Source organism: Grus americana, chromosome 5, assembly GCF_028858705.1.
Source record: "Grus americana isolate bGruAme1 chromosome 5, bGruAme1.mat, whole genome shotgun sequence".
In the NCBI taxonomy this organism is placed as follows: domain Eukaryota; kingdom Metazoa; phylum Chordata; class Aves; order Gruiformes; family Gruidae; genus Grus; species Grus americana.
In genome coordinates, this window is record NC_072856.1 from 34,536,434 (window position 1) to 34,552,888 (window position 16,455).

The 16,455-nt window shown below is 37.8% G+C and overlaps 1 protein-coding gene across 19 annotated transcripts in view; it reads right to left on the minus strand.

Annotated features, from left to right (window-relative positions):
• Positions 1-16,455, minus strand: part of GPHN (gephyrin) — a 292,089-nt gene that overhangs the window by 210,483 nt on the left and 65,151 nt on the right. Inside the window, exon 1 of one of the 19 annotated variants that reach the window (XM_054826341.1) lies at positions 15,739-15,756. The exons of 17 other annotated variants lie outside the window; for them this stretch is intronic. The gene's annotated coding sequence lies outside the window, so the exon portion shown is untranslated. Of the gene's footprint in view, positions 1-15,738; positions 15,757-16,455 lie in introns of those variants that run through there. One more of the 19 variants, XM_054826343.1, reaches the window with a different exon arrangement.

A 16,455-nucleotide genomic window follows, 5' to 3' on the forward strand; every position in this document is an offset into this window, starting at 1 on the left:
GGAAGCAGTAATGCTACCTGTAAGCCAGATATAGAGAAGGGCCATTGCAATGATAAAGACAGACATCTTAGAGGAGGTGAAAAGAGCTTTTTTGATTAGCTCAGCAAAAAGAAAGCATTATATGTTTGCTGCTGGTGTGTTTATATAAATGCACCAGCAAAATAAACATCAGAGAGAGAAGAGATAAAGAATAGTGTTGCACCAGAAAAATCACTGTGAGAAAATCATAAGAAATAAAGAGCAAATTTTCCAAGAGCTAGTGAGGTGAAACCTCACAAATAATCTTTCTGTAAGAACAGTGAGGGCAAGGAAAGTGCACAGGCTGGTTCTTGACAGATTTAAGAATAGATTAAATGACACAGGAATTGTTCTTGAACATAGGAGGCTGCCTGTGCCATAGTTACTAATGCTGTAAAATTTATGTTAGAGCTTCTCTGAAGGCTATGAACTTCTAAATCCCCCCAAGGTTTCTCACATTTTCTAACAGTAATTAAATGAGCCCTTTTTTCCTGTGTATCCATTAGTCTATTGGGTTATACCTCTTTCAAATGATTTATCATTTAAATTTTACAATATTTGTGTGGCCTTAGGCTACAAATTCTGTACTAGGTTTTAATCTAACAAGCTTGAGTTTTAACTCAATCACACTGTCAGTGTGATCACTGCAGTGATCAGGTAAACTTCAGAAGAAAAACATCAAGCCATTAAAGACATTCAAATCTTTGGAGATGTAGCATTATTGATACTTCTAATTGTTTGTGTCCATTAAAAAAAATAAATTCCTTAAAGCTATGAATACTAAATGCTTGATGGAATGTTTCCTTTGGATTCTTGTTACTTTCATTGGAAATAAGTAAGTTTGGGGGTTGGGTTTTTGGTTTTTTTAACAAATATTTCCAGTAAGAAGTTTTTGTTGCACCTCCTTTCACTGTAAAACCCTAAAAAAATCTAAGATGGAAAGGAAAAGGATAGGAGGTAAGCACATCTAAGCAAGGGGAAGAGAAGAGTTAAAACAACAATTAAAAAAAAAAAAGTACTTTTGAAGAGTATTATCTCCTTTTAGACTTCTCTGAAATTTAGTTCTATCACAGGGAAGAACAGCTGTACTTATAGCAGCTGCCGAGAAACATTCCTTTAAAGGGCAGTCTTTACAAGGAGGTCTTGATTTTCAGCTTTGCTTATATCTTTAGGGGATCTCTGAAAGTTTTTTCCATTACTCTAAAAAAATAGTATTCTTATCCCTAATCTTAGTTTTCTTCTATTTTATTTAGCTCAGGAAAATAGCATGTTTAGTTTCTTAGCTGACAACATCTGAAACAATTTATGGCATCTTATACAGGCCCAGTTTAACAGCTTACATGGACTCTTGGTTGCAATGTACACTAATCAAGCCTACAATCAATCTCAGCTAGATGCACTTTTAAATATAATAAATATGCCTATGCTAGATGCTAACACAGTTCACATCTGCCAGCTTGATTAAGAAACACAAGCATCACAAGAAAAACTATACTTCGCTTTCGTAATGACACATTCTATCTATAAACGCTGCATTTCTTAGACAAACCTCCAGCAACCTCTCCATTTCCTCTGTCCCCAAAACATAAACATCTTATTATGGACCTGTGAGTCCAAGTTCTCATGATCAATTAATGACAGGATTCAAGAAACCACACTTCACATTATGGCACACAGCAACAGCCCTCTTTGCACTGCTGCACAGCTAAATGCATAGACTTGCTGATACTTAGATAAACCTCCAGGAGCAACCCACGGGCCCCAGGAGCCTCAGTGTCCTCCCTCCCCTCTGCATGTGTCTCATTCAGCCCCAGACACCAGAAATCAGCTAACTTGTTACCCTCAAGGAACTTCAGGTATTTTCGGCACAGTTCAACATACATAGCCTGCCAAACTCTGTTAAAAGAAACCACCTCAAAAACACATAGTAAAAAAGGACAGGAAAAAAAAGTTACTTTGTTCAGTGTTATTCAAGCCATTGTCCAGCACCCAAAGTACCTAAAACTCTACCGTAGCAGAAGGCAACAACTCCAAACTTGAGAATTCTCCTAGTCACAGTATCCATGGTTTGAGAAGAAGCCTTCCCTCAATCCAGACCTACAACCCCGCACTACGGGACTTCCAAGGCAGGACAGTATGAATTTTAAGTTATAGGAAGGCATGAGAGAAATGCAAAGACAAGGCACAGAGCTGGAGGAGATCCAGGACAAGACCACAAAGCCAGATGTCTTACTGAGTGATCTGGGGTCATCTTCTGAGTTCAGGTGATACCAAACACAGCTCATCCACAGTACTGGACCAGGGGAGTGACACAAACTGAGATTAAGAGAAATGAGGAGGAAGCAGAGCCGACAATACTGAATGTGTTAATGAGCTAACAACACTGCAGAAATCCCAATGACAACCAAGTGCAACTGCAGCCTGAATGAGAAGTGTTAAATCATATGCAGCTATAAGATTTCAAAGCCTGAAGGTATAATCATAGCAAAATAATCCCAGTCAGCACATAAACCAGGACATAAACATGTACCGTGGACAAATAACTCCATTACAGGCAAAGACTTGAAGAAAAAGACATTCCCTCCTTTATTTTCTAGGCAAAATTGGCACGTGGACTCAGTCTGGTGTACCTGCCCCTTTTGGTTTGCGTGCCTTGCCTAAAAAAATCACCTGGGACAGAAGAGTCTCCTGTAAGCAATCACACAATAACAATTGATTTAGCACAGCTCTATATGCAAAGCTCTGAACTGAGGCCCTGCGAGCACCATACTGAGCTATAAAATGCGTTATTTTCTTCTGGTAGCAGAGATGATGAAAAGATGTTGAGATTAAAATTCAGTTGTAGCTATCTACTTTCTTGGGTATAACAATGTCCATTCATGCAAATGAATCTTTAAACTATTCTCTTTAATCATAGATTAAATCTTTAAACAAATCAATATAATTTAATAATGTAAAATGAGAATATGAATTAAAGATAAAATTTAATAAAAATACTCACATATTTCGTACAAATACATTATAATCAAAGCAGTATTTAACTATTTTACATTAACTACTTTTCCCCAAATCTACTTTTTATAAAGTAAATTATATCCATATGGTTACAAATTCAATTCAATGAATGTGAATTCATGATAGTTTATGGGGAAATTCTTTATGGGAATAGGGAAGACAGTATTATCAAAAGTGCCTGAAATGAACCTTAAATAGGACAATTCCTCTTTAACCAAAACATAAGTATTTTCTTTAGATAACTTTATGTACTAGTACCCTTAAGCCTCCTTAAAACAAGTGGTAGTAGAAAAATATACTGTTTCAAAATAGAAACACTTTAACGAGAAATTTTCAACTCTAACTAGAAAAAACAAATAAAAGCAATAGCAGAAGTGGTCAAGAAAAATAAAGTGCATTAAGATAAATCCTACAGCTTGTTTAAAAAAACAACTACCACCATATAGTTTTCTTTTTACAACCAACTTTCCATTACCAACAGTAAAAGAATACCTCAGATAATGGAGGAAAAATCCTCCACAGACAGTTGTTACTGATGAGGCAGCGTAACACACGGAATGACACAGCCAAGCTATCTTACCCTGTTTCTGGTAGGTCTTACTTGCCCAGATGCAGCACTGCACGTGGACTTACTGAACTGGCAAGAGCTCAGTTTGAACTGATGAGCCCTGCTAAATCTAGACCATAAGGCAGAGACACCACATTAGCACCACCAGCACCAGCTTGGATACAGCAGGATTAGGACTGAGGCACATATACTAAATCCTGATCAACCTTCTCTTACTTTATACACTCTAATGTCACTATATAAGCTTAGGTGAGGAAACACCGAGACAGATACACCTAAGCTAACTTTACATGGTGCCAACTCAGCCACGGCAGGGTTTATTAGCTCAGATTTGCAGCAGCATAAAGGCATCTAAAGTACCCTCACGCTCTTGGAAGAAATATAGTCACAGCCACACAGAGCTGATCTAGTCACGCCGTTTCGGGTTTTTGCTGGCTTCCCAGGGCTCCGCAATTATCACGAGCAGTAGGAAGCTGTGTTTCTTCACAATGGTCTGGAGATGTACCACAGGTCTTTGCAGAACACTAAGCCACCATTCTGGAGCAGGTAACAGATCCTGCTACACCCATCCCTGAATTGCTACTGATATCAAATCCTACAGAGGAAAGTACAGGTTCTAACAACAGGATTTTCAATACTGTTGACAGTTGATTCACTTCTGCAGCAGTGAAGATCTCAGTGGGGCAAGTTCCACTAGGGTGCCATGGGAGGAGAGGATATCTCACCAAAAAGCCTGTATTTTATGAGACAAAGAACTCTAAAAGAAACAAAGATTCATTCCTTACCCCCAATCTCTAACTCAAAAAAACCAAAAGATTTTTAACTTTTCCCAATGTTTTGTTTATTCTTACATTATATGCGTAAACTGTGCCTACTCTATACAGCTCTGAAGCTGACCATTTTTCACTGAACTGGTACCTAGAACTGATATTGACTCCTTTGTCCCTTTATTCATCTGTTTCTACGTGTCTGTTCCTAACCATTATGAATAAACTTTGAAAACGTGAACCAATGTCTCTTGCCATTTCTTTCAACTGAGAGGACCTTGAAAAAGCTTTAAATAGTTGGAACTGAGCCATTTATCTCAGTGAACTGTGAGGAACCTGAAAATCAGTTAAAAAGCTAATTTTTTATAGCTTTACCGCCCATCACTCACTCATTCAATTATTAAAATTACAATCTCAAATGATTCCAGAGCACTAGAAGTCATGCTTCATGTATCACTTGAAACATATGCTCCACCAAACCCAACATATAAAAAAATAATATAGAGACTAAAAATATACTAAGAAATTATAACAGGAGTAATTTAGAATTGTGTACCTTCATTTATATTTACTTACTGAGTTGCAACATTCAAGGCTCTTTATGGAGTCTTGACTGCCAATCCTTGATTTCAGGTCCTGATTACAGGGTGAAAATATAAGGGTTATTTCAGTTTACTGTCCGTTCCCTTTCTGGAATCTTGCTATGCTCTTAGAATCAGTATTTTAAAATAATTTGAACAGACAAATCATGAATCAGATAAAAATTATTTTATTAGTTTAAAAATTGCTAACTTTTAATTGCAGGTCTTTAGCCCAACTTGTGAGGCAGTAAATAGTAGTGCTTTCTAGCCATGTACAACCCTCATCTGAAAAGAGCCTAGAGAGCTCTAGTCCAATGTTTCTTCCTATGAATGTTCCTCCATGCATTTAAGCATGTTCTTTTCTACCTTTCTATTTGTACTGTATTCTTTTTGAGCTACAGTATTTTAGCCATGCTCAAAATTGTATTCCTTATTAGTTACAATGAAATTAGAATCACTAATGCGCTAAGTAGCCTAAATTATTTCTGTTTGTTTTCGCTGCCTAAACGTGATTTCTGTCATAATCATGTCGCTCGTTTACCTAACTTTGTCTCCTTTCAGGGATTCACAGTCATTTCTATTCCTAAACACCTTTGCAACGTACAAATGCTGTCATCTTAGTGCTGACCCTGTGTAATGTGAATAAATACAACATTTTTTTTTCCCCCTGAACAGAAAAAATAGTATTCTCTGGAGATAATCTTGTCACACTGATATTTGACTGCTTACTCTCACCTATTACTTCCCTCTCTTGGATGATTCCAAATCCTCATGAGTCCCAAAAAAATAGATGCAAATGGTATACACCATTGAAAAGTTTAGTATCTCTTCTATCATTATAGAATACTTTTGTTCTTACCGAAGCCTTTGAGCTGCGGTGTTTTAAACCAGCCATTTTCAGATTATAAAGATGGAATACCCGCCATTGGAAAGACTTTCAAATACCAAGATATTTTCATTTTTCAGAATTTTCTACTGAAAATGTAATTGGAGATATTGATAATAGAGTGAGTGACTCTTCTCTTGAACACTCCTTGTTTATTATGCAAGTCTTTTTTTTTTTTTTTTTTTTCATTTTGTATAGTCTACTGCATTTTCTCCCTCACATTTTAAGCATTACAAAGACACCTATGGAGAGAAATGAAACTGGTATATAAGCATTTAATTTGAGGTTTCTCATTTCCCATTACCACCACTCATCTTCAGTCTACCCGTTCAGTTTTGTGTCCTGCCCTTGAGGCAAGAAGAGCAAACAAACATTAGCATAGGCAGGGCTAAGCCGCTGCTCAGAGGGGCATGGAAGGGCTTGGCTATAATATACTCTCCTCAGAAGAGGCAGAGTCAGGCTGGGAAATGTTTTAAGGGAGTATCTAAACCCTTCCGGTACAGCAGGGCATATACGCTTTTGCTATTCCTTAGCTTGCAAAGATGTTAAAATACTTGAAATTCTTTTTGTTGTGAAGAAATGGCACTTTGCATTAACATTTCACCAGGCAGAAAGATAGCATTTCTACTCTTCACAGTGCAGAGCAGTTTTAAATGCACCATAGTCAGCTGTTAATGATGCCACAATGAGGGCTTTTTCACTACAAAAACAATGATGACAACAACAAAGATTTGCATTGTATCACTTTATGACCTATATTTGGATAAGTTTTGTGTTTTCTGCTGAAGCCTATTTGCAATACCCTAAACGGGGAGGGGGGTTAGGGTTTCCCTGCTCTGGAAGTTAATAAGGTGCAGAAAGCTGACTGGCAGGGCCATCAGCTGATACGTGTAGCACATGTGATCAAGCACCGAAGAGAAGACTGCATTGCACTGAGAATGCACGAGTGTCTAGAATCAAAAAGGATGATGAAAGGTACTGGGGATTGAGAGGGTGATGGGCTACAACCATCTCAGCTGAGCTGAATAAAACCTCTGTTTGCTTTAACTGTGCAAGAATACACAGAAAATTGTACCAATTCTGAAGTTTGCAGATTCAATGGAGAAAATGGAAATTCAACGGAAAATGGAGAAAAAGGTGCAGGATGAGGCTTTAAAATAATCTGCCCCATATGAAAGCTGCATCTCAGTTTCTACTAGTTAAGTATTATCCTAACAGAAGCATTTTTAAGTCTTCTGATACCTTCTGAGAATCAGCTACAGGATTTAAGATTTCAGAGTTGCATAAAAATATCAAAGCTCTCCAAATTTTGCTAGATTCCAGGATATCCATGCAGAAGATCTGCCTCATTGATCTATAGGCCACCTCACATGCGACTATCTCATGGTGCCACTCACAGAATAAGGTAGTCCTGGCATCTGGGAGAGATGGGTCAGGCAAGAGAGGAGCTGGAGAAGATGACCTCCCATCCAACCTTGGCCTTTCTGCGACTCTGTGGGCAGCACGAGCTGCTGCCAGTTATTCTGGCTGACATGGTTTTTAGGACATGTGCTTATACACAAGATGCTGCTCATTAGTTCTCAAAACCAACATTCTGAATGGATTCATGGGAGCCAAGAGACTGCTCTGCAGAATTTCTGTAACACAGTTATACTTATGAGCAACTAAATTCTTCCTGCTTTCTCATTCTGTCTTGAAAGGTTTGAAATCTGAACAACTTCATATTTCTTTCCCAAATTAGCTCTTACCTATTCTGGCATGGAAGGTCTGGGAAATCCCATCTAACCAGATAAGCTGGCATCACAACTGAGAGCGGGGGAAACGAAAAGAAAAAAACCCATACATTTAAATGGCAGTGGTGCAGAATACTGCTTTCTGTCTTCCCATGAAATGCTGGGCTAAATTTGGGCTTTCTCCTCTAGTCCTGAGGAATATAGGTTTTAACAAAACAAAGAAAATAGTGATTAAAAAACCCCAAAACCTAAACTATGAAGATGTGTGCAGAGAAGCCTAATCCTTTTAATATACCTACACACTACAGAGGCAATCACCTTTAAACTTACGGAGAAAATGCTCCTAAGTATCTTAAAAAAAAAAAAAAAAAAGAGCCTTGGTTAAAGCTATCAACATAATCATTATTAAACAACCAAAGCCCACATTTGCAACTTCACCAGTTCATTAAGAAAGGCCATTTTGCTCCTCCAAAATATTGTTCCATGAGTATGGAGCAGGCAAGCAACTAAACTTCAAAAAGTGTCAGCATTTATAAATTAAAAGCGTGCATAAAGCTTTCAGCATTGCTGTGACAAAAGAACTCTGACGGCCAGACACACATACTAAACACAACATGCTTTAAATTCTTCAGTAAAGATGCTTGCTTTTGCCTATGGAAATTACTGAAATGCCCATCCATCTCCCTGTGCCCATCTCCCTTTTCCCCTTCCCTCAGGCTTCCTTCCAAGTACTGTTTTTAACCCTGATGACCCACTTCAAGTGAATTTTACAAAATTAGAGATGTCGAAGCTCATAAGTCATTACAGAAAATTAGAGACATCAAAGATAGTAAGATATAACATATGGGAAAATCAATGGTTAGAGAGAAGAGAGGCAAATTAGTGCCCTTATGAAGAAGATAAGGCTCTTATCCATTCTGGTCCATTAGTAGCCAGTCAATCAAGCAACACACGCATAGCTTTGAATCACTGCGAACATAGGATGAATCTGGAATTACCCACTGTGTGACTGTGTGGTACCACTTTTCAGCTTGCTAGTCTATTTATAATTTAGTATTTGACTAGTTCCAAACAAAGTAATACTCAGAACAATGCAAAACAAATAAGCAAACAGAAAACATAGAAAACCGTGTTCTAATGTTCAAGATCCCAAAACATGTTGGCTTAATTATGAATGTCAATGTTGGTGTTAAACTATTTAATGTATGAAGATTCAGTAATGTATTAAAAAAATCACTATTAAAATGAGTTTCATTCAAGGGGAAGTTAAAATGCATTATGGATAACAAGGAAAATTCTAAACTGAGAGACAAGCAGTGCTATTTTGGGAAGTGAACAGATGGCTATAGAAGAGCAGACCCAGAAATCAAGAACAATATAAGGAGTCAGAGCAGGAGGGTTGGAATGCTGTGTAACTAGAGAACTTGCTTTTCTTGTTTTACTGCATATACTTTCTGATAAGCTCAAGATACTACAAATCTACAATAGAAAAGATATGTATTGCATTTCCAGTTATGGTTGTGACGTTCAGAGCAGCTTTGGCTATTTTTTTCCCTTCTCTGTACCCACAAGCATTCACATGCAACCATTTAGAAAATCTCACTACTTCGCAAAACTTCATATACTTTTACTAGAAATAACAGGGAAACTAAAAATTAGGGTCCAAAATTTATCTCATTTGCTTTAAAACATTTCTATACACCTATTTGTAATACAAAACTTTAAAGAATTTGCTGAAGCCAAAACAGTACCTACAAGCTTTTTAAAGAATACCAAATTTTTGGCCCACTGTCACATCTGCAATTATACACCTTTTTAATTTGTTAAAGTGAGGAAAATCAATGAAATGTACAAAATGTATCTCAGTAAGCTCATCTCACATTTGCAAGGAAAAAAGGCAGCACTTCCTCTTCTTCCCAACTATGAGATGCAGCCATGACTTCAGCTTTGGAGTACAGGATATCTCAATAGATTTCATTTAAAATCCCATTAATTAAAATTTAAATTTCCCGGAAAAGTCAATGATCTTTGCTGGTTTGTGTTGGTTATCACTGTAATCTTAACAATAATTTCTTTGTTCATACCTGTAAAATGGAAACAAGAAATATTTTAAGAGTTGCATTAGGATAAAGAAAGTTCTTATCCAAAACCTTGGCTTCAGAGACAAGTTGGATGGCTTATTTCTCCAGTCAGTCAAGGTCCCCCTGGATGGCAGCATGTCCTTCCAACACATCAGCCACTCACCCCAGTTTTGTGTCATCTGCAAACCCACTGCCATCATCCAGATCATTAATGAAGACGTTAAAGAGGACTGGACCCAGTATTGACCCCTGAGGTACACCACTGGTCACCGGTCTCCAACTAGACTTCATGCCACCGATCACTATGCTCTGGGCTCAGCCGTTCAGCCAGTAATTTCCATATATTAAGGACATTAGCTTCTGTGTTTCCATTTTAAGTTTGGGTGAGGAGAGGTTATAAAAATCTTCAGATGTCCTTTAAAAGGTCATCTTTATTTTCTTTCTTTTTTTAAAAGAATAGAAACAAGCAAGAGAAAATGGCTGTTGTCAAAATCTCACTATAACTTCAGTTACAGAATGGAAGAGACATAAGAAATTTATTCAAACAAATGTTTTCAGGTGACTACATGGAAAATTGCTTCTGGCACACAAGTCCAAAATCATTAATCCTAATCCACGGTTCATGATCAGTAAATAATAAAACTAACCTATAACCTGGAAAAGAGACAAAGCACTGTGTGAGGCAGAAGCAGGTTATGAAGCCTACTTACTTATTGAAAGATGTCTTCTGAAACCATTGACAATCTACAGCATATTACATAACCCATGGAGAAGAAGGAAGATTTTCCCTTATGATTCTGATGAAGTTTTATCATTAAAAAATGAGCATGTAATGACATATTAAATAAACTAAAATATTACTTTTTTGCACTGATACACTCTGCAGTTCTACATCAGTGCATAAAGGATTAAACTTGATAATTTTAAAATGTAACAGAAAAGATTAATGAATGTATATGAACACCTATACAAACACGCTTCACTCATACTTTGAGCTGGCCGGACATAAACCAGACATCCTCCAAAAGCCAGCCAGCTCCACTGAAGCAGTGTTAGGACTGAGCTGAGCTGACAGGTCTGCCAAGGTCAGCTCTAGAACTGAACTACCATGTTAACACGGCTTCTAGCTCAACACTGACATCAGTTACCTAGACTGAAGTATGGGCAAAACAACTCAGGAATGTCTACAAATAAAAACCTAAAAATATCCAGTAGGAATATTCAGAATTAGAGTGACACTAATCAGATACCAGTTTCATAGTCCTCAAGTAACAAAGTGCTGTATTTTTCCCATCCAGCAATTTTCTCATGCAACAAAGCATTTCTCTTTGCCCTGTAGAAACAAACAATACGTTTATCTCAGCCTTGTGATTTCAGTGGCATATCCACACTTGGGAAGAATGAAAACCACCTCTGCTTATTATCCGCCTATGCATATTCAGAGGTTTATGGGTTTCCTGACTACCAGCCTGTTTCCTTTGGTTTTATTTTAAGTACCGAGCTGCAAGACAAAAAAAAAAAAAAAAAAAAAGATTTACTTCTTCAGAATAGTTATCAGAATTACCATGCTCTTGACACTTCTTGATGTTATGGTTAGCTGAAAAGCCAATATTGTACAGGACAAGTAATTAAAAAGCTCTTATAGTGGGTATTGGCAGGCAGTTCTGAGGGAGATGGCTGTGCTCAGCATCCCAGCTAATGCTCCTAAGCAGAAGGCAGCAGACACTGATTGCCAGAGGAAGCTTTCACTGGAGAGGCACTGTTCTGATACCAAACCCAACAAAATTCTGCCATTAAGCAGGGCTAAAAGAAAATGCTAAGCCAAGGAGACAGCTTCTGGCTTTCCCCATTTATTTTTGGAGGGCTCCTCAGCCTTTATGGCCAAAGGCAAGGTGATTGCAGCATGCTGTGAAGCCAGACACCCTGGGAAGCCTGAAATAATTAAAATACTCGTTTACACAGAAGGAAAAAAGATGAGTGAGTACAAATTCTAAGCTGGGGGGGAAGGGGGAAATCCTCTTTTTGTAGCATCTCAATTACTGTAACATCTAGTCACCTTCCAAAAGTCAATTAAGTGACATGCTTTAGATTCTTCCTCTTTTAATCCACACTTCCCTTTTTCTCCTCAGACTTTATGTGGTTTTAACTATTTTTAAGACCACCTTACTCCTTGTACTCCTCATTATAAAAGAAGCAAAACACCTTCCAGTTTAAACAGAGAATGGAGATGTTCATCTTTGTTGCTCTCTGATTTGAGATTCTGCTTCACAGCCTTGGACAAGCACCAGAGAAAAGCCTGTGTGCGCAAATAGATTTTATCCTTGCTGTTGACACTCCACTATGTCAAAGAATCAGTTATCGACTGTATACATTATCCCTAAATTTCAGATGACAAGCTAGGTATGCTGAGCTCACTCTGTCTAGCACCTTCAAGTTCTTAAGACCCTGAATTTGATTTTTCGTTGGAGATTTGTACAGAGAAAAGACAGAAAAGAATGACTCCCTCACAGCCTTCACTGCATTATTAAAATGCTTTAAAGCAAACTTTCTTAAGAGCTTATGTCTAACTTGCTCAGGTATTATTAATGCAATCTTGTTATTTAGCGGAAAGGTAATGAATTACACAAAAGCCACATTACTGGTTGCCAGGACTGAGCAGTCTTTCTTACCAATGGGATATGCTAGACAATGTTAATGGGAGATAACAGAACAGAAATCACTAATAAGAAATAGTTATACTTCCAACCTCGAACGCTTAATGACTTCTGCATGTAGAAATCAATCAATAGAACCTCTGTTCCAGATGCGGGCTCCAAAAGTTTTTGCCTCTGTCACCTTTTATATCACCATCTTTCATGAACTGTTTTAACCTGCTGCTGGTTTTCTGTAATCTGATCTCCACCATAATGAATTGGCTGCTTTCTAAAAATGTGAGGGAAAGAAAGAGGAGGAAAACCAGATATCAGTGCTACAACACTGAAATAGTTGCATAACAGAGAAAACAAAGTGAAATAATAGTGGCTTGGATTTGATAGGTGTATTTCAGAAATACATTTAATAAAATAATTTTGCAAGGACTGAAATATTGCCCCTATACTGCTTGAAGAGCAGAAGTAGTCACATTTGCACCAAGATTTGCACTCAGAAAACTATGACTTGGTATTTCCCTGTATATATCCCCCTCATAAACCCCGCAGAGCGGATTGTCAACTTGCTGTGCCAATGGAAACACTGTATTGGGAGTCTTGGGGAAGACACTGTATTTGAGGATTTAGTGATCTTGAGCTGGCCATGCACACTCTAGTTAAGGCTTGAGAAGCCCACGTCAGTATGAGTAGCGCTGCAAGGGCACCTGCTGGCATGCCCCAGGTGGCACTGGCAGATGCTGACAGAGATGCTGTTCCAGGCTCCCAGGATACGAAAAATTACTGTTTGTTACACAAAATAAAAGGCACCAGGGGAGGGAAGAGGAATGTCTCCACAGACAGCATCTGGGCAGCGTGCCGTGGGAAAACCCACCTGGGATCCACCTGATGCTGCATGAATGCTGGATTCCCAACCTCTGAAGGGACATAGAATTTAATCACTATCTGTATCCCCCTTTTTAGTCTTTCTTTAATATTTTCATTACTTTTCCCCCCCCACTCTGCACTCACTTAACAACTTTTGTGCTTTCAACTTTGTATACAGCTTTACATATAATTTTAGATACTCTATATAGATATAATCTTTATATAAGCTATAGAGTTTAATATATAGCATTACATATAGCTATATCATTGGCTGGATTCTCCTGTATTATGGAAATAAAACCAGTGAATATAATGAAGCAGGGAACAGCACATAGTACAATCACTCTAAAATATAATAAGGTGAGGTTTTTTAAGTTAAATGTTCATGAAAATAATAAAAAATAAAAATTACACTAAAACTGTGCTTTGCTGACAGGAAGCCATGCAATGATATTCAACCATTAATTAAATGGCAGTCTAAAGTCATCAAGTAACCCAACAATTCATGAAAAATATAAATTCTGCCAAGACATATATACTATGAATAGTGAAAGGATAAATCCAAGACAGCACTGTAACACTTCACAGCCAGAATTCCAACAGGCAGTCCGTTCTCCTCCTGTAAAGCCACATGTTGCAAACAGTTATTCGCAATACCAAATGTAAACAAAATTTTGAGAGTAATCAGAAAGATATGTTAAACCCTGAAATCAAGTTGTTTATTCATTCCTCTAATTCACAGAATCATAGAATGGTTTGGGTTGGAAGGCACCTTAAAGACCATCTAGTTCCAACCCCCTTGCTGCAGGCAGGGACACCCTCCACTAGACCACGTTGCCCAAAGCCTCATCCAACCTGGCCTTGAACACTTCCCGGGATGGGGCAGCCACAGCCTCTCTGGGCAACCTGTTCCAGTGCCTCACCACTCTCACAGTAAAGAATTTCTTTCTAACTTCTCATCTAAATCGACCTTCCTTCAGCTTGAACCCATTACCCCTTGTTCTATCACTACACTCCCTGAGAAACAGTCCCTCTCCAGCTTTCCTGTAGGCCCCTTCAGGTACTGGAAGGCCACACTTAGATCTCCCTGGAGCCTTCTCTTCTCCAGGCTGAACAACCCCAGCTCTCTCAGCCTGTCCTCATAGGAGAGGTGCTCCAGCCCTCTGGTCAGCTTCGTGGCCCTCCTCTGGACTCGCTCCAACAGCTCCATGTCTCTCCTGTACTGGGGCCCCCAGAGCTGGATGCAGTACTCCAGGTGGGGTCTCACAAGAGCCGAGTAGAGGGGCAGAATCACCTCTCCACTGCAGTTTTCAGTATTTCAGAATGAAAATGTTTGCATTTTTAGCCTTCAGTCTCCATATTCATACGATCATAACAGAGTCTACCACAATTTTGTCTTTGATAAGAAAACAACAGCCACCTTTAATTAGGTAAAATATTTGGAACAGTGATACTAAGTCCCCAAAAGTTATTAAGATTAGTAGATAAGTTATTAAGAGGTAAACTTGTTAAGAGTAACAGTTGTTAAAGCTAATAGATATATCACGCTATCTCCAACTATCTGATAAAGCTATTCAGATAGCAAGGGTTAAAAACAAGCAGTCTACAAATCAAACTAATAAAAACACGGTTACTGCACAATGAGTTATTTATTTATTTATTTCAGCTTTATTGTAAATACAATTGAGTAAGTATGTGTTTCTAATACACGAATTTGAAACACTGCTTGCAATACCAATTTTTGTTCCCATTTCAGTATCTGCAATACATCTTTATTATTAAAAATGGATGCTGTTCCTAGTACAGTGTTTGTTAGGACTCGCATAAACTAATTGTCTGTAGGAATGAGAGAAAAAGCAAGAAGTACAGTTTGATTTACAGAATTCATATATAAATTTGAGATAAGATTTCCCAATCATGGCAACAGCTGACTTCAGTGCAGTGTTTTGTAGTGTTAAAAACCCTGCCTGCTTCTCATAACCTTCTCCAAAATTAGGCATCTGATGATTTCACATTTTAATTTTTAACTCATATTTAAAGAAAAAAGATTAAATCAGATAAAAATTACACTTTCAAACAAAAGTCTTAAAAATTTTAAGAGGTAGCCAAAGATTATATAAGAATGGATATTGAATGCAGAAGTGTATCACATAAAAACCCTAACTCCAACATATAGCTTTTTCAGTTCCTGTTGTAGGATACTGCATAACTTCAGGTATATCCTAAACTTTGAGCAATATACATATGCACTATGGGGAAAGGAAGTGCATTTCTTTGTTTCAACGGCAGTGGTAGATAATTGCCACTGCAAGTCCTTTACTCACAAGCTCATATATATCTCTGCGAATTCAAGCAAGACAGTTTTCTGAGTACTCAGTGAAAGAGTGTTTGTAATAAACAAACTTGATTTTGATGAAATTAAAACATTTTCCCAAGCTTCGCCAAAATGTATCTTTTTGATTTACACTAGGGTACAAACTTGAAAAAAAAAATGAGCCTGTTGTGCAATATTTTGAAAAAACTTCTGCAAAAAGCAAGATATATAAATGCATTACTGCACACATCTGTCTCGCTTACCATAAAGCCTACTTCTTTATATATGGCAGTGATTCTGCAAGAAATAACAAGAAGAGAAAATTATTTCAAATATGTATTCCATGTCTAGTAATCATCCCAGAACAGCGCATACAGTTACAAGAGCCACATTAGGAAAGTAAAAATGAGAGCTTCTTCCTGCCCTTAAAATACAAAATGTTGCTAAAGTTTAACAGAATTGACCGACAAAGTTCACATCTTCCAGATAGCTACTCATTCTAGTCCTCCTCTTTGCTTGCTAGAGATTATCTTATGTAAATGGTAGCACCCATAATGTGCTAGCATTTTCTAGACATTCAAGAAGAGATAGTTCATGCCCCAGGGAGCTCAGACTCTGAAGACAGGCAGGTAGACAGAAGTCAGGGAAAACAAAACTAAAAGTGAATCTGGTTGTTTTGTTTAACTATCAGTATTATAGCCAAAATTGACCTGTAAGCTGTGACCGTGACAAGCTAAAAGGGTGATGGCTGGAGGGGAAGAACCGGCAAATGAAATCTTCTAGGCTGTGCCATGCACTGACGCTGCAGAGCAGAAAGCAAAATTGAGTGTGAAAAAAAGCTGACAAACAAGCAAGTAGGAAGCTTGACAAGAGAAACATAAGCAGAAAGTCATAGTTTTATACTGTCTTTCATGTTCTAGTTTAACTTCCGTCATTTCTTAGAAACTAAGTAATTCTTTTTATTATGCTACTAGGGCTTT